The sequence below is a fragment of the Artemia sp. Qi Xiang Cuo genome, chromosome 1 (assembly GCF_049724085.1).
Source record: "Artemia sp. Qi Xiang Cuo chromosome 1, ASM4972408v1, whole genome shotgun sequence".
Lineage (NCBI taxonomy): Eukaryota > Metazoa > Arthropoda > Branchiopoda > Anostraca > Artemiidae > Artemia > Artemia sp. Qi Xiang Cuo.
Window position 1 is genome coordinate 79,169,716 of NC_142794.1, and position 14,507 is coordinate 79,184,222.

The 14,507-nt window shown below is 36.1% G+C and overlaps 1 protein-coding gene across 4 annotated transcripts in view; it reads left to right on the plus strand.

Moving 5' to 3' along the window:
* The first annotated feature begins 1,420 nt into the window (after positions 1–1,420).
* LOC148956764 (adipocyte plasma membrane-associated protein-like) overlaps positions 1,421–14,507 on the plus strand; it is a 71,723-nt gene continuing 58,636 nt past the window's right edge. The window contains exon 1 of one of the 4 annotated variants that reach the window (XM_089096349.1): positions 1,421–1,444. The gene's annotated coding sequence lies outside the window, so the exon portion shown is untranslated. Of the gene's footprint in view, positions 1,445–13,628; positions 13,743–14,507 lie in introns of those variants that run through there. The other 3 variants (XM_089096324.1, XM_089096341.1, XM_089096332.1) reach the window with 3 other exon arrangements.

Sequence of the window (14,507 nt, forward strand, 5' to 3'; positions counted from 1 at the left end):
TGGGGGCGTAAAATGTTTTTATTGAAAGTGTTGTCGTAAAACTTTTAAAAAGGGCTCATTCTATTGGAAATTGAAAGGGCTATTGCCCTTTTTATTAGTCGAAAGTATTCAGAGGGAGAATCCCCCCCCACGCCCATAATTTCCCCAAACACTTCCAATCAAAATTCTGTGATAGCCGTTGTGTTCAGCGCGTCGGAACGGTCTGGAAATTATGTCTGAGGATAACAAAAACCCCAGCCCTCAAGGTAAGGGTTGTAAGTTATGCCCTGGGGACACATAAGGTTTTTTATAGAAAGCGTGGTCATAACAGCTTTATAGGGGGCTCATTGGATTGGTAATCAGTAAATTTAATTTTCTTTTTAAGAGTCAGAATAATGGAAGGGCAGCGACCCCCCCCCCTCACACACACACACACACACACACACATACACACACACACACACACACACGTACGTCGTATTGTCCCGAAATGCATCTAATGAAAATTTTGAGATGGCTATTCTGTTCAAAATGGTCTAAATATCATATAACAATGCCTTTGGGATTGAAACAATTCCCAGGGATTAGGGACAAGGGTTGTAAGCTATGCCCAGAGGGTATTTAAGGTTTTTATGGAAGGGATGTTTGTTTAACTTTAGAAGAGGGTCAGTCTTTTTCCAAGAAAAAGAATATGAAATGACATCATAATGACGTCAATATGAAACGAACAGAAATTAATTAAGAAAAATTTTTCAACAAAATAAGTTTAAAAAAAAACAGTAAAGAAATCCATTAAACCAAAATGAACAACAATAGAATCAAATAATATACCAAGAATACAACTACCACAAATCAGTATCAATAAATAAATGAAACCCAAAACAAACTTATATTAAAATAAATAAGAGTCAGACTCAACACGAGCAAAAATTAATATGAGTAGGGTCCTACACCCCAAGCTTTCTAAAAGCCACAATATAATTTGTACTTTACTGAAAAAGATTCCTTTAAATGTTTTCACTTTTCTAAGTTTAAGAAATCAAAAATCAATTAAGATTTTAAGGAATAAATATCAGCATATGTATATTAAACTGACAATAAAGATTTTTTTCAGTAAATTCATTTGAATTTTTTTTCAGTAAAGTACAAATTATATTCTGGCGCAAGAATCAAGAGGAAGATTCAAAACCTTGCTCTGCTACTAGATGTCTATCTTCTGATCGTTTTCAACAGTCATTGCTGTTGAAAATGAGGGTACTTTGTGTAACCTTCATTGACTGTTATTTTTAGGTACTTTCATTTGACGATACGCTCTGCGTTAGGGAACCATGCCTGAAGTATGAAGATTGCGTCTCAGTGCTGAAATTTGGAAATGCTTCATATTTTATAGCAAGTGATACAGTTCTATTTAGACCTATTTATCCAGTCAATACCTTTGCTTGTCGATGCCCGGCAGGATTTACTGGTAAACTATTTTCAATAAAACTTTTAGTGACAAGTTCCAAGTTGGCGAATTTGATGACGTAAAACTTAATTTTACACTTTATTTGCGGCAGTTTCCCCAAAGGTTTTGGCTAATTTTCACAATTCCTTTCATCAAAAGTTCCATATTGTTTTGAAAAGTAGAAAAAACCTTGTTAAATACTTGGGAACATCTTTCTAAAATAGTGGGGAAAAAAGAAAGAAATATCAGCTTCTTCATTTTGATAAGTAATCACGTTGGTATATAGCTTTATTTCCCCCCTAAACATTACCTGACTGAGTGGCGAAGCAGAAGTCACCCCAGATATATTTCTAATTATATAGTATTAAGACCTAACCAGGTTCAAAATAATGAACTCTCTTCCTTTTTCAAAAAATAAGAATTGGTGTTCATGGTTGACTTGCCTCTTCCAAGTCATTTTGTATTTAATCAATCATTTTAGAAAGTTTACTCACTTAGAGGCTCTCAATGGATAAACTTGGCAATAGTGAAATTTCACTGGCTAACTGCCAAAGCAGGATGTACAATTTTTTTTTTTCCTCACCAATGATACTAATCAGTCAAAAATGGAAAGGCTCATTGAAGGCTTTCCTTGTGATTATTTTTTTCAGCTTTTGAGAGAGGCTGCAGCACTTTAGAGAGATGTTTCGAAATTGATGGAAAGCTAGTTTTAGTCAAAACTCGGTTGACAGGAGACTTTATATTGAAAAAAGTGCTTCAACTAAACGTTTTAAAATTTTCCAGCATATTTCTGATGATATTCTTATAAAGGTATGTATGGTATGTATCCAAACCATGTGTCTTTGACTTGCTTAAGTTGCATGTGGAAGCTTTATACTGATCTTTTCTTTCGTCACAGCGAAATAAAAAAGGAAACTAAATAAATTTCGGACACTTTTTATGTCTTTCGGCTCTTTAAGTATTTGGAATTTATAAGAAATGATTCTTAAAAAGGCACATAGGCAAAGGGAGAGGCCAGTGAGGCAGACGCAGGAAAGAGGCTTTTGAACCCTTTCTCCCCGTGATCTTAAGATTCCTACGATTATTTTTGGTACTTCCTTGTTAGCTAGTACACACTCGAGAATTTGTATCACCAAGATCATGCAATAACTGGTTTTCACGGTCTTTATACCATGCAATTAGCTTAGGCTCGGTGGAAAACTACATTGTAGCTATATTTCAATTAAATGTGAATACGTTAGAAACAAATTTGGGCTATACATTTGCATATTAGGGGGTGGGGTTAAAGTATAGTTGGTCCAACAACCCTTACTTCATAATATGCAGAATAATTGTACTTAACACACTAGGCATGCAAACCTGCTATAACTTACCCCCAGCCCCCCCCCCTAATGGGCAAACATATAGCCCAATTTTTTTCTAAAGTATTATATTTTTATCATACTTAGGTATATTTTATTATGATTAACGTAACTTCAATTCTTGAGTGTGTGCTAGCTAACAAGGAAGTACCTTACTTTTTATACTTCCCCTATAATTCACCTTATTAAAACTCCTCCCCATCTTAGAATTTTACGTGAATTTCCTTTGGGTTACGTCGGAGGATCTTTCCATGGGGGACTAGAACTTCCATGAACATAATGCGGAGCCTATTGCTTTATTCTAGTTTTGCACAAGTCCTAAGAATATATCGTGACCCACCGCGGTGGGGGGGGCGGTGCATTGGCAGAAAGACGACCATAATATTTAAAAAAAGTATAAAATAAGTAATGAATGACACTAGCCTTACTCTTTGTTATTGTACAGGCCTATGGTAAAATTCTAGACAAGCTACTTTTGGCTATCTTGGAAAGGGTTAGGTTAGGAAAATGAAACCTTCAGTTATGAATCCAGGGCCAAAAACATACCCTGATAAGGTATTGCCAAGCTACTATGCCAACCCTCTTCTGATTTATAAGCGTTAGCAATTTCCTTACATAACAGGTTGTACCTATTAGAATTTAGAAAAAACAACTGCGCAACACAAATTTGAAAAAAAACTAATGAAACAGAATATAGAAGAACCGGTATAGGTCTAGCCTAAGGAATAGCCGCTCTTCAGATGGAGACATACAAAAATAGATGGCTAATTTTATGGTTTTTTTTGCGAGTTTTACAGTTCAACCCAGCCTCCCCTCTAATGGTCTCACATATCCCAAGGATATATAGAAGATAACCAAAAAAATATTATGGAATTCTTACTTTATTATAGGCTATGCAGTAAATAGGATCAATAAATCCTATTTTCTTGTTTTTCTCATTCTGATCTGTTTTCATCATATTTGTGTGTGTTGTTTTTTTTTACATAGCCTAGGCCTATATGAGATTATTAAGCGGGGGCTGGGAATGAATTGTCAATAACGTAAACAAAGCCATTAAAATCTGCAATCTAACAGTGTCCTCTTTTGTTCTAGCGTGTCTCCTTTAGAAGAACCGCTATTTTAGGCCTTTACCGAAGAGGCTATTCAAATCTCAGAATGGGGGGGGGGCAAGCGGTAAATTTTTCGCAAATCATATTATTGACTTACGAATAAAGTGAATATATCACTCGATACCTTTTGTTATGCACTGTACGAATATAATAATCCCTTCTATCGGAAATTCAAATTTAAGCCTAGCTCTTGAAAATGACAAAAATATAAAAACCTAACCTCACCTCGGTTCCTTCCCCCGCCCCCCCCCCAAAAAAAAAAACAATAACACTTTAAATATCGTATACGCTATTAAAACCACGCTATACATTGTATTTCTCTACAGCGGTGTCTTGCATCATCCCGTCAAAACGGGTTTTTTATTTAGTCTTCAGTTTGAGATATATAAAAGAGTGGGTATATCGAAGGAGTACCTGAAAAATTAAATAGTTACAATTTTCATTATATCCAACTTAATTGTGGAAAGTCAGTGCTTGTGGATTAAAAAAAGGATTTATAATTAAACAGTAAGTTTAAAAGAGATGTTTTAAACCTTTTTACACCCTATATATTTTTATATTTTTGTCATTTTCAAGAGCTCAAAAAGAGCTTAAATTTGAATTTCCAATAGAAGGGATTATTATATTCGTAAAGAGCATAAAAAAGGCATCGAGTGATATATTCACTTTATTCTTAAGTCAATAATATGATTTGCAAAAATTTACCGGGCAAGCATCCTCTTCTTTTAACACCTGACTCACTTGATGGAAATCTTACGTACCTACAGTTAACCTCTTCGAATCATCACAGTAGCTATATTCGATCGCCAAGCAAAGAGCATATATCCATAGCTGGATTTCCCAGCATTAATAAAAAAAGAACAAACAGAAATTAAATAAAAAACAAGTTTTTTCAACTGAAAGTAGGGAGTAACATTAAAACTTAAAACAAGCAGAAAATATTACGTATATGAGCGGGTTCGCTCCCTCGTCAATACCTTGCTCTTTACGCTAAAGTATTTTTAATAATTTCAAAAGAGCTATTTATTCTAATTAAACGGCATTTGTGATTCAGGGTTCATTCTTAAAGAATTGTAAAAAACTTTGACATTTAGTGTAAAGAATGAGGTATTGACGAGGGGCAAACCCCCTCATAATAAGTATATGAGGAAGTTCACCCCCTTGTCAATACCTCGCTCTTTACGCTAAAGTTCGAATTTTGTTAAATAATGGCCGATATAAGCAATAACTAGTTTGTGTTATTTTCCGGCCAATCTTAGTATTTGATTTTACCTTAAGTAGTTAAATAACTATTATTTTTTGTGATAATACATCAAAGATATTGTATGTCTTCGCCTTGTGGTTGTTTTGAAATAAAAAAAAACAAGTTAATTTAGACTAACAATAATTTCTAAGTATTAAATTTAAATAAACCATACATAATTGCATATATATTTAAAAAATCTTTTTTTTAAGTCATTTAAGTCATTTGAGAATTGCTCAACTTTCATTTTCATAAAAATAGTTTCGACCTCTTTCGTCATTTCGTTACAATGCCTTACAAAATTATTTCCGTAAATATCACTAATTTAAGTTACGTGCGGGGAGAATCTTTCCATGGAGAAATTTCTCGCGGGGGGGGGGAGGGGATTTTCCATGGAGGGGGAGCTGGATTTTCCGACATATTTAAAAAACGATTAGCAATTAAATAAAAATCAAGTTTTTTCAACTGAAAGTAAGAAGTAATATTAAAAATTAAAACGAACAGAAAATATTACGTATATGAGATGGGTTGCCTCTCCTCAATAGCTCGCTCTTATGCTAAATTTTCTTTTTTAACTTTTAAAGGAGATTATTATTCTAATTAAACAGCCTTTGTGATTCAGGAGTCATTCTTAAACAACTGGAACAAAAATCAAACTTAGGTTATTATTAGTTTAAAGAAAAGTAAAATTAATATGCAAATTGCGTTTTAATTATTCATGTACGGTGAGAAAAATTCAAAACCTGCATTAACTCAAAAACGTTCAGAACTTAAATAAAAAACAAGTTTTTTAACTGAAAGCAAGAAGGGACATTAAAACTTAAAACGAACAGAAATTATTCCGTATATAAAAGGGGCTGTCCCTTCCTATACGCCCCGCTCTTCACGCTAAAGTTTTTTATTGTTTTATAAAGTAGAGTTGTGAGAAAGAATCTACTTTAGCGTAAATAGCGGGGCGTTGAGGAGGGGACAGCCCCTTACACATAAGGAATAATTTTTGTTCGTTTTAATGTCTCTCCTTACTTTCAGTTTAAAAAAATACTTGTTTTTTTTTATTTAATCACAATAGAAACTCTTCATTAGAGGCAACGCTAGAGCGCTAAACCTCTGATGGTAAAGGCCATACGGCTCAAATGTTTTATTTTTTATTATTTTTTTTCCCAGAGGCACTTCATATGGAAGGGGTCGTCCTAGAAACTTCAAATGGGGCTCATTGGATTGGAAATCGAGAGTTCTAGTGCCCTTTTTAATAGTCGAAAGTGATTGGAGGGCGACTAGCGCCTCAACCCCTCGCCTATCATTTACTTAAACACATCCAATCAAGTTTTTATAGAAGGTGTTGTCATATAAACTTCAAAACAGCCTCATTCGATTGGAAATTCAAAGGACTAGTGGCCTTTTTAATAGTCGAAAGTGATTGTAGGGCAACTAGCCCCCCCCCCTCGCCAATCATTCCCCCAAACACATCCAATCCAAATTTTGAGATAACCATTTTGTTCAGCGTAGTTGATTTCCATACAAAAAATATGTATTTAAGGAGCACACTCCCCCACAACCCTTAGGGCAAGGGTTTTAAGTTATGCCCTGGGGGCATATAAGGTTTTTATAGAAGGTGTTGTCATAGAAACTTCTAAAAAGGCTCATTCGATTTGAAATTCAAAGGGTTAGTGCCCTTTTTAATAGTCGAAAGTGATTGGAGGGCAACAAGCCCCCCTTCCTACGCCCATCATTCCCCCAAACACATCCAATCAAAATTTGAGATAGCCATTTTGTTCAGCGTAATTGATTTCCAGATAGAAAATATATTTTTGAGGAAGACATTTCCTTGCAACCCTCAGGGCAAGGGCTTTTAGTTATGCCCTGGGGGCATATAAGGCTTTATAGAAATCATTGTCGTAGAAACTTCAAGAAAGGCTCATTTGATTGGAAATTCAAAGGGCTAGTGCCCTTTTTAATAGTCGACAGTGATTGGAGGGCAACTAGTCCCCCCCTATGCCCATCATTCCCCCAAACACATCCAATCAAAATTTTGAGGTAGCTATTTTGTTTAGCGTAGTTGATTTCCAGATAGAAAATATGTTTTTGAGGAGGACAATCCCCCACTACCCTCAGGGCAAGGATTTTAAGTTATACCCTGGGGGCATATAAGGTTTTATAGAAGGCTTTGTCATAGAAACTACAAGAAAGGCTTATTTAATGGGAAATTTGGCAGGTTAGTGCCCTATTAAATAGCCAAAAGAGATTGGACAGCAACTAATCCCCGTCTCATGCCCACCTTTTCCCCCAACAAATTCAATCAAAATTTTGGGATAGCCATTTTATTAAACGTAGTTTTAAGTCCTGAAATTTAGGTCCTTTAGGAAGACAACTCCCCCACAGCCCTCAGGGCAAGGGTTGTATGTAATGCCCTGGAGGCATATAAGGTTTTGTATAGACAACATAGTCGTAAAAAATTCAGAAAGAGCTCATTAGATTTGAAATATTAACGTCTTATTCCTTTTTTAATAGTCGAATGTGATTCTACGGTAACTAAAACCCCTTCCACTCCCAACATTTCGCCAAACACATTCAATCAAAATTTTTGATATAGCCATTTTGTTCAACATAGTTGAATGTTCTGGAAATTATATATTAGCGCAGGACACTCCCCCCAGCGTCTTTGGGGCAAGGTTTATAAGTTATGCCCTGGGGTCATAAATCAATCTAATGGAACGAATGCACGCATAAACTTCGCAGAGGGCTCATTTGATTGAAAATTGAAAGTTCTAGTTCACTTTTTAAGCGTCAAAAGATATTGGAAGGTAACCAGCTTCCCCCTCTCCCAAACCCTTTTTCCTAAATGCATCCAATAAAAATTTTAAGATAGGTATTTTGTTAAAAATAGTTCAAAGATCATTTAAAAAAATTCCGATGTCGACACAACCCACCAGGGCCCGGGGGCAAGCGTTGTAACTTTTGCCCTGGGGGCATATATGTGTCATATAGAAGGGATGCTCGTATTAACTTCAAAAAGGGATCATTTGATTGGAAATTGAAAGCTCTAGTTCACTTTTTAAGAGTCAATAGAGATTGGAGAGCACCTAGCCCCCCCCTCTCTACACCCTTTTTCTATCAAACCCATCGGATAAGAACTTTGAGATAGCTTTTTTTAAATAGTTCAAAGACCATATAACGAAAACTCAGGGGTCAATACAGCCCCCCAGGCCCGAGGGCAGGTGTTGTAAGTTGTGCTTTGGGGGAATATATGGTTCTCATTGAAGGGATGCTCGTAAAAAATTCAAAGATGGCTCATTTGATTGGAAATTGAAAGTTCTAGTTCAGTTTTTTAGAGTCAAAATAGATTGGATGACAACTAGCCCCCCACGCCCCCTTTTCCCCAAATGCATCCAATAAAAAATTTGAGATAGTCATTAAGTTAAAAATTGCTCAAAAGTCAGATAACAAAAACTCAGGTGTCGTCACAACCCCCCAGGGCCCGGGAGCAGGCGTTGTAAGTTATGCCCTGGGGCATATATTGTTCGTATGAAAAATATGCTCGTATAAACTTCAGAGATGGCTCATTTGATTGGATATTTAACGTTCGAGCTCATTTTTTAATTGTCAAACTAGATCTGAGGGCAGCTATCCCCCCCCCCTCGCCTTCTTTTTCAAAACCCATCTGATGAAAATTTTGAGAGAGACATTTTGTTAAAAATAGTTGAAAGGTCCGATAAGAAAAAATCCGGTGTCAATAGAACCCCCAGGGCACAAGGGAGGGCGTTTTAAGTTATCCCCTAAGGGCATGTATGATTCTTATGAAAGAGATGCTCGTATAAACTTCATAGAGGGCTCATTTAATTGGAAATTGAAATTTCTAGTTCACTTTTTAAGAGTCAAGAGAGTTAAACTAGCCCCCAACCCACGCTCTTTTTTCCCAAAACTCGTCCGCTACAAATTTTGAGATAGCCAGTGTTTTGAAATTTTTTCAAAATTTAGATAACAAAAACGCCCCCCCCCCCAGATCCCGGGGGATAGGTTTTGTAAGTATTTTCCTGGGGGCGTATATGGTTCTTATGAAAGGGATGCTCGTATAAACTTCAGAGGGGCTCATTTGATTGGAAATTGGAAGTTCTAGTTCAATTTTTAAGAGTCAAAAGATTTCCGAGGGCAACTAGCCCTCCCCCCCCCCCACACACCCTTTTTTTTCCCAAGCCCATCCGATAAAATCGTTATAATACCCATTTCATTAAAAATAGTTCAAAGGTCAGATAAGAAAAATTTCTGTGTCGACGGAACCCGCCAGGGCCCAGAGGCAGGTGTTATGAGTAATGCTCTAGGGGCATATATAGTTCTTATGGAAGGGATTCTCGTAAAACTTCAGAGAGGGCTCATTTGATTGGAAATTGAAAGTTCTTGTTCACTTTTTATGAGACAAAAGAGACCGGAGGGCAACTAGCCCCCCCACTCCTCCACGCCCTAAATGCATCAGATAAAAATTTTTAGTTAGACATTTTGTTAAAAAAAAAAGTTCTGATAACAAAAAACTCCGGTGTCGACACAGCCCCCCAGGGCCCGGGGGTAGGCGTTGTAAGTTATGCCCAGGGGGCATATATGGTTGTTATGGAAGGGTTGCTCGTATAAACTTCTTAGAGGGCTCATTTGATTGGAAATTGAAAGTTGTAATTCACTTTCTAAGAGTCAAAAGTGATTGGAGGGCAGCTAGCCTCCCCCCACACTTCATTTATTTTTTCCCAGAGGCACTTCATATAGAAGGGGTCGTCGTATAAACTTCAAAGGGGGCTCATTCGATTGGAAATCGAGAATTCTAGTGCCCTTTTTAAGGGTCAAAAGGGATCAGAGGGCAACTGGGCTCCCCAATTTGAGGTAGCCATTTTGTTAAAAATAGTCTAAAGATCATATAACGAAAACTCCTTTACGTATGCTCATTTCGTTAAAAATAGTTCGAAGGTCAGATAAGAAAACTCCTCTGTCGACACCCTCCCAGGGCCGGGGCAGGCATTCTAAGTATTGCTCTGGGGGCATATATGGTTGTTATGGAAGGTATGCTCGTATAAACTTCAGAGAGGGTTCATTTGAATGGAAATTAAAAGTTGTAGTTCATTTTTTCAGAGTGAAAAAAGATCGGAGGGCGACTACCCCTTCCCACCCTCGATGCCTTTGGGTGTATCGGATGGACAAACCCATCCGATAAAATTTCAGGTGACCATTTTATTAAAAATAGTTCAACCATCAGATGTTAAAACTCCAGGGTCGACACAACCCCCCAGGGCCCAGGGACAGGCGTTATACGTTATACTCTGGGGATATATATGGTTTTTATAGAAGGAATACTCGTATAAACTTCAGGGATGGCTCATTTGATAGAAAATAGAAAGTTCTAGTTCATTTTTAAAGAGTCAAAAAAGACCAAAGCTTAATCTAGTCCCCCCACGCCCTTTTTCCCCAAACCCATCCGATAAAAATTTTGAGATGGTAATTTTGTTAAAAATAGTTCAAACATCAGATAATAATAAGTCTGAGGTTGACACAAACCCATTTTTTCACTTTGATATCAGTTTTGATAATTTGATGAATATTTGATTTTTTTTAAGTTTGATTTTGAAAATACAGACTATTTAATCAGTAAGGAAAAAACAATGCAAATCTCCTGCAACAATTTCTAGTATAATAGGCTATTATGTCATGATAGTTTTTGCCTTTCTTCTTACTCTTTGTTTCACTAGCATTCGCTAGCCCTGTTCTACTAATACTTAACCCTTAGAACTTCCATTGGTATTCACAATTGAGTCCATCAACAATGTAATGCTCGAAGACAAAACCGCAAAGCTAGAACGTTTGAAGAAAACCTTTTGCAAAGTTGCTAAACATCGAAATTGTCGTCGACCCAACCTAACAGCGTCCGCTCAGCAAATGACACGTGAAAATGTAACATACTCTAATCATCTTTCACTAGAATAGACACAATATTTCTTCGGAGAATAAAATACGACAAATTACCAAGAGCCTGAGGTATGACTGTTGAGCTGCAAAAATTAGAAGGATCAAGGATGCTGCTTCGGCTGTATATGCTGTTCTCCCTTGTTTGAACAGCCAAACTGATTACTCAAGAATCGTAGGACAGAATAGTCGAACCTCAATGGAAACGCAAAGGCACTTGGAGTAATTACCTGAAATAGAGAGGAACCATACTATTGTCAGTTTCCGGCAAACTGTTTGCCATGATATTACTCAACAAAAGTACCCAGTTCATCCGTGGGTGCAACCAGATTTAGCAGGCAAGCTTCATGGCAAACAAACTCACCACCGAGCAAATACTCATTGTTTACCAGTTCGTCGAAACAGCCCATAAGATCCAGCATATAGTATACATTGCCTGTATTGACTTTAAAGCAGTTTCAACTCTGTCAGTCGCGAGTCTCTTTGGTTGATATTAGAACGAACAGGTCTCCCTGAAAACACTCCTGCCAGTTCAAGATACTCTAGACTGGTACAAAAAACAATATCTAAGTCAATCGTTGTCGAAGCCTAATATTCAAAACAAATACGTGGTGATTGATTATGTTATGGCACAAACGACAATCCGGTTCCCTTTCGGACCAAAGTATGGTGGTAGAGTTTTTTACCAATCGCAACATCACAGATGATATTTTTACCTGATGTGCAGTTCAACAGTTGAGCAAGTAGAAGCCCTTAATACATTGTTATATGAAGTCCTAAGAGTGGGCTACTAGTAGAAAGCAAAAGTAATTTTAGCTGGCACGGCAGGTAATACCACCAACTCACCAGTATTCAACGTATTAGGGCACTCTACTGAAGTAGTCAAGTCATTCACCTACCTAGGTTTTGCCATCACCTGAATCGTGGCGGAATTTTGCTGTTCCATTTGGTCAATGCCCAACATCAGGCGACGAAAAAAAATGAATCTACAACACTACCGTAACTTTACAGTGGCCAGCTATTGTTTATGTTCATGACGTCACAGATGTAGCCCAAACAAAGTTCTTGAGACGCATCGAAGGGGCCAGGTGGTAAGATTTTGTCGCAACTACGCGACTGATGTTTGCTCCTGACAAATTTCTTTGTTTGGTATTTTAATTGTAGTGCCAAAGTAAAATTTGACGTACCAATTCGTCTAAAGTTCTATAGCACAATTATTTTCAAAGTTTCTTGCAAAATTTTGTCCAATAAATAAAGTAAGCCAAAATTTTTATTTATAAGGAGAAAAACCAAAAATTACACAGAAATTAATTTTAAAAAGTTTTTCCCGAAAAGAAGTTTTTCAAACGAAAGCAAAGAGCTGCCTTAAATCTAAGACGATCGAAAATAAATTTAAATAGTAATTCAAGCGCAAAGTGAACATAAATTACTATTAATAAATAATTGAAACCTAAAACGAACAGGAATTTCGATAAATAATCAAGTTAAACTAAGAACGGACAGGAACAACCACAAACAAGAGATGGGCAAACTCTTATGCCTTGCGAGGCTCTTGAAAATTTTGTATCTATGTAAAACAAAATTGAAAAGGCACTTAAGGTCTAATAAGTTTTAGGTTGATGTTGTTTTAAAACAACATTTTTTTGTAGGTAAGGGGAGTTGGATTCCGCAGGATTTTGTCCTCAGCATATGCACAAAAAAGGTTGTCTGATCCCAGGAAATAAACGCTAGTTACATGGTTTTTCTATTTGGGATATATTGGGAGACAGAGTCTGATATTTTCTAGGAGAGGTTACAGAATTGTTCTCATCGGGACAACTAGCAAAAGAGGTTGGACTGAAAACAAAATATATTTTAAACCTTTTGTCTTTTGTAACGTTAATTAACACAAAATTCCTAAGACTTTCAGTGATGAATATCAATTTATATTAAGGTGCCTTTAATTAGACCTTATTCATTAATCTTAGTTAATATGAGGATTTTTTTTCTGATGCTATGACAAATAAAAACTGAAAGCTCGCAATAAAAATTCCGTTTAAAAAAGCAAAATTGACGCTCTGGTTTTCATGAGACATAGCGGACATTAGCCCTACTCCTTTTTGTGGTAGCTTATGTTGGTGTTAAGTTTAACTTGAATATTTATAGTAATTTTTGCACGTTTTAAGATTCACTTACTTATTGATAGTGAGTTATGTCTGTTGTGCACTCGAATTGCTATATTATAAGCAATTCAAAAGGCCTTTCCGCTAATTCTTGATTTGCTATCGTTCTAAAGAAGAATTATAAATCGTTGCGAAATTGATTTAGGAAAGATTTAGAAGATTCCAACACATATTGGATTACAGGTAAAAAAATTGATTTACAAAAAAATTGATTACAGGTAAAACTATTGATTTACAGGTAAAAAAAATTAGTTTCAAGTTTTAAAGCGCAACGAGTTGTTATTGTTCACAAATTTCGAAGGCTTTCAGGGATATCGTTTTCATACATCCCTGCTGTCTATTTTCAAACAGAAACTAACTTAATCGAATAGAACATTGCTGCTGATGAACCGTATTTTCTATAGTGTATAGCCAATTTCCTTAGATTTATTTTCTATTTAGCTTAGCATTCTATGGTTTCTGAAAGCTTATCAATTCAAGAGCAGGTTTTATTATTCTCAATCACAGGTAATGGTAAATATATCGTGTTAGGTCTCTTCTGAATGAAACGTGTAGGCTAGTTATCAGCCTAGATTCCTGATTTGATAAAATTCTAGTTTAGGGGCTTTTTGCTCTATCTGAGAGTAGTTGAGTTTTTGGTGAATGAAAATATCAAGAATGTATCCAGAGCCTTAATGGACATCTGGGAAAACATTTTAAGGAACTACCTCCACTGCATCTTCCTCCAGATGCCATTGACATTTGATGAACTTTAAGAATTAATAAATTCATGGTTAACACATTTGTAGGTAAATATTTTGAAGTTCATATTAATGAACTACAGATAAAGTTATTGTTTACAGATAAAGATAAAGTATATACACTTGTTGCCTTTTTTAGGCTCTTTACAAATATAATTATTAATTTTCTTGCAAATTCAATTTTAAGCCCTTTTTAAACCCTTGAAAATAATACCATCCCAGGACAAATTGATTGGAATGTTGATTCTGTCCCAGAAACTAGAAAAAATACTCCAAACTTATTTTTGAATGTTTTTTTCAGTTAAATACAAACTATGTAAAAAACTTTTCTTATTGATTTTGACTAGATAAAAACACGGGATAAAAGCACAGGATAAAAATGTATGTATAAAATCATCTTTAAAAGTCTGCAGGCTAGGCAAATTTGGAATACTTCTTGGAAACTTCAGGCCCATCACCAAGCATGAAAGGACCAGTGCCAGATAATTTCAGAGGTCTTGCAAAAATCCTGCTCTCTAGAATGCCAGATACA